Here is a 4,478-nt window from a genome sequence, read left to right as displayed (position 1 = left end):
TTGCAGTCAAGGGCACAGCGCTTGAATACGTAACTTAATTTACCAGATGGCACTAGACGGAAGAAACATAAAAACGAAGAGTTGTTGGACATGGAGGTGGATACGTGTGGTCCAGTGAGGTTATGGGGCCATAACAACGTCCACTCATCCTCACCCACTTATCCTCCAGCTACAGTTACGACTTCCTCTCATCCTCCTGCTATGGTTATCCCGCCACCTCCAGCTACAGTTATGCTTTCCTCTCATCCTCCTGCTATGGCTACACCGCCACCTCCAGCTTCAATTTCACCAGCCTCTTGCTACAGCACTGCTCAGTCAACCTCCACCTACAGCGTCTGCTCAAAGTGTAGCCCCTAGTCTTCCACAACCTACAGAAATACATGCACCAGCAAGACGTCGTCATCAAAGAGGCAGACGTGATCGTGGTGCATACCAAGGTAGTAGTACTCCCTACAGTTGTCAAGGCATAGCTATTTACTGAGGGTTATTATATTGTGTAGGTAATTTATACAGAGGTCACGGTGGTACTTGGTACAGAAGTCAAGGTGGTCGAAGTGGTGCTCCATTCAGAGGTCAAGATGGTGCTCCAGTCACAGGTCGTCGTGCAAGTGGTGCTTCAGTCAGAAGTCGAGCTAGTGCTCCAGACAGAAGACGAGGTGGTGCTCCGTTCAGAGATCATACTCCATTCAGATGTCGAGGTGCTGCTCCATTTAGAGGTCATGCTCCATTCAGTGGTTGAGATGGTGCTCCGTTCAGAGCTAGTGCTCAATTCAGAGGTCGAGATGGTGCTCCATTCAGAGGACGAGGTGGTGCTCCATTCAGAGGACAAGGTGGTACTCCATTCAGAGGACGAGGTGGTGCTCCATTCAGAGGACAGGGTGATAATGGATTTCCATTCAGAGGACAAGGTGGTAATGGATTTGGTGATCTTAGATTTCGATCTACTGTGATATATTGTAACAGCTGTAATTATTATGTGTAGACAACATGACTGATAAACTAACATATAGCTATCATGCATTAACAAGATGTACAATTATTCATGTAACTGCATGTATCAGTATATAATAACACACTGTTGTGTAACATATGCAACTTTATATGGACAACATGTGACACTAGTGTTAAATAAATCATTGAAAAAACAGTTTGATTCTGTGTACGGTTGGGATACCTAGTAGAGAAACGAGACGGAGGAAATGGCGATTTGTCACCTCAGAAGAAAGCCACTAGTGAGTCGACTGTTGACACCATAGCTCTACAATTTACCATTCGTACAGTTGCATGGAGTTAATGTTGTTCTATGAAACAGATAACATAAATTTCAAATGCCAAAGACTTGACATGGAAAATATCCATATAAGGTGTTACTGCTAAATCATGCACCACCATTAGAAAACAAAAGTTAATGCAAACTATTAGTAAAAATACAGTAGTTCTCAATTACACTCGCAATAGTAGATGCAACCTAATATATTTCATACACTATTACACAATACCAAGGAGTCCAACACGAATACCTATCTTTGCAAAATTTCAAATACTAACCTAGCAAAGGACTCTCCTGTTCACCACAAACATGATGGTGTAAGTTGCAATTCTGTACTGCATTGTGTTTGTAAGTTACAGCTGTTTTTGTAAGCATTATTTTTCCAATGCTTGTTGTACAAATCAATCTTTCTGTTGTTAACTACAAAAGTTGAAGTTGTTGGCATGAAACTTGGCCAAAGCATACACTTATTTAAGTAGGTTATAAATATTCAAGAATTTTACAAATGCGCCATTATGTCAGGTATTCACAGATCCAGTCACATATTGTTGTTTAATTTGCTAATATTTAATTGACATGACACAAAACCCGAAAATTGTTCCACAAGAATATGGCTCTCTACTAAACACAGCACAGTGGAGACAGCAAGGTGCTCTATTGACTGCAACCTTCTACTCCCAGTACAGCAGAGTGCAGTAGGGAAAATTATGAATATTCTATTAGAGTAGTTATGACTGCTGCAGTTGGCTGCTCAATTAGAGTATCTCGATCTTGAACAATAAATAAATGGAGAATTGAGGAACAGAATACCAGATTTTCAGTATTTAAAGATTTATGCAGTCTGAGGGATGTGAAGGATTTTATCCATGATTTAAGGTTTGAATCCTGCTTAATGCTAAATTCCATACGTGTCTGACCCCTCACTAGGTACTGTACTGTGAATAAAAGTGAGCTTAACGAGATAGTCCAAGAATGGTTGACAATACCCAAATATGGTAACAGAGGTGGCAGATTTAGAGTTATAACATATAATACTATCCAGGTGGTATGACTCACTTTCAGAGGTTGAGGCAGTACGCTTATTTGTGGGCTCCAGAAGGCATAATTCCAATTTCCTCATCACACATACAGTACTAAGTCGAAGTGGTAAAATGGTCAGGTTGCTAAATAAACACAGATTAAAACATGGAAGAAAAAAATTAAATAACATTGATGCAGAAATACAAGCACATGTATACTACATTAAAACCCTTGCTTAGTAGCCACTTTAAAAGACAACCTTATTACAAACAGCACCTTTGTACAATGACCATATTATAATCCAAACAGAATAAAGCAGCCAACTGCATAATTATTAAGGCCAAAAATTTGGCCTGGAGGTGAAAAGCTTAGACAGGTTCTACTGTACACAGTGTATTTTTGTTCTGGACACACCTCGCAAAATGACGCCATTGCTTCAACACATACTAGCTGGCTAGAAAAATTACCACCATGTCCCTCATACAACCAGGTAGCTAGGTGGAACAAATAAATGTGACCAGATCTGCAAAAACCTGACCTAATGGCAGATTTTTCAAATTCTTTATTATTGAATATTTATAATCTACTTAGCCAAGCGCATGCTCTGGCCAAGTTTTAGCCTTGTACGCCAACAACTTTTGGAGTTACAGCCCTACAAAGTAGCAGCAACAGAAAGATCGATTTGTACAGCAAGTATTGGGAAAATAAATTACAGGTGCTTACAGAAATGACTGAAACTTACAAACGCAATACTTGCACCATTGTGTTTGCCATAAACAGGGGAGTCCATTACATGGTGAGTGTTTTCTCCTACTACCTTTCTTCACTACATACAGAGATGAAATCAGTGAAGAAAAATCAATCGCATACCACCGCTTCGACATGACGCAAACAAATGCCCATAACTCACATATCCTTTAGGCTACTGCTACAAAACAAAGATTTTCAAACTCCTCATGAGTAGGCGAATAAGATGGTACCCATGTTTTTATCATTGCACCCTTTCTTCATAAAGAACAAAGCATTTAAAAAGTTTACAAAATTTTTTTTATTTACGTAAATATTTTAAGCATTGTAATCAATAAATTTAGGCTTGCGCCATTATGTCGGATTTTCACAGATCTAGTCACAAATTGCTACTATGTCCCTCACACAACCAGGTAGCTAGGTGGAACAAATATGGGTATTCCAATCTGACCCTTTTTTTCTTCCAAAATCAATAACAGTTCTGGCAAAGCGAGACTAGCATGCATGTGCAACATTATTAGCAATAATTAACACAATGGGATACATTTAAGATGCCATAAAAACTAACTTTACACAAGGTGTGAATGTAAAATCCCTTGGTAATAAAACAGAAATATTTAAATCACCGTCTGAAGTGCTAAATGATAACTAGTCACATGCGATTTCTTCTGCGAGTATAAAAGTTTGCTGCCCGACCTGGGGTAGGTGGGGCATGACACTGATAGGTGCATTATACACTAGTTGATACCTCCCCAGTACAGCACTTCTGTTTTCATTTCGTGTACATGTAGGAGTTGAATGGTAAAAAGGTAGCTATTGGAAACTTCGTACAATTAACTTCCTTTCCAAACAATTACAGTACCTGCAAATGGCTCCGTTTTCCACCATGTGAGCATGTGTTTCATTGTTCAATTTAGTAGTGTCCGCTGTTTCATTACGATTCATGATTGTTTGTATTAAATGATAATTACAAACCTACACACGAACTAGTTGCCAGGTGCTGAAGAGATGCTACTGTTACTATGGATAGCGTTTTATAGAAAACCTAACTTGGTATTGAAGAGTCGCAGAAACAAACCTGTCATTTTATTTAATGTTCAGATATACACAGTACGTGTTAGTTTCAATGCATTTCACTTCTATAACTGGTTTAAGTGTACGGCAACCAGTTTATATGCACTACATGCAACAGTAAACATTGAACTTGTATAACTGGTTCGAGAACCGATCGGAACCACTTGTTAGTTTATAGCAACCAGTTCATAGCTATGTGTTGCACGTTTAACTAGGCGTTGGATACTACTTCTGTACTTCGAACTTTATCAAGGCACTAAGATGAACCGCCATTGGCTAGAGTACCATTCTACCGAAAAACTTGGTATTTGAGATAGACTACTAGACCAGAAGGACTGAGCGGCAAAGGTGAATCAACTGAGCCGAA

This window comes from Dysidea avara, chromosome 14 (assembly GCF_963678975.1).
Source record: "Dysidea avara chromosome 14, odDysAvar1.4, whole genome shotgun sequence".
In the NCBI taxonomy this organism is placed as follows: Eukaryota; Metazoa; Porifera; class Demospongiae; order Dictyoceratida; family Dysideidae; genus Dysidea; species Dysidea avara.
This window is presented reverse-complemented; position numbering follows the sequence as displayed.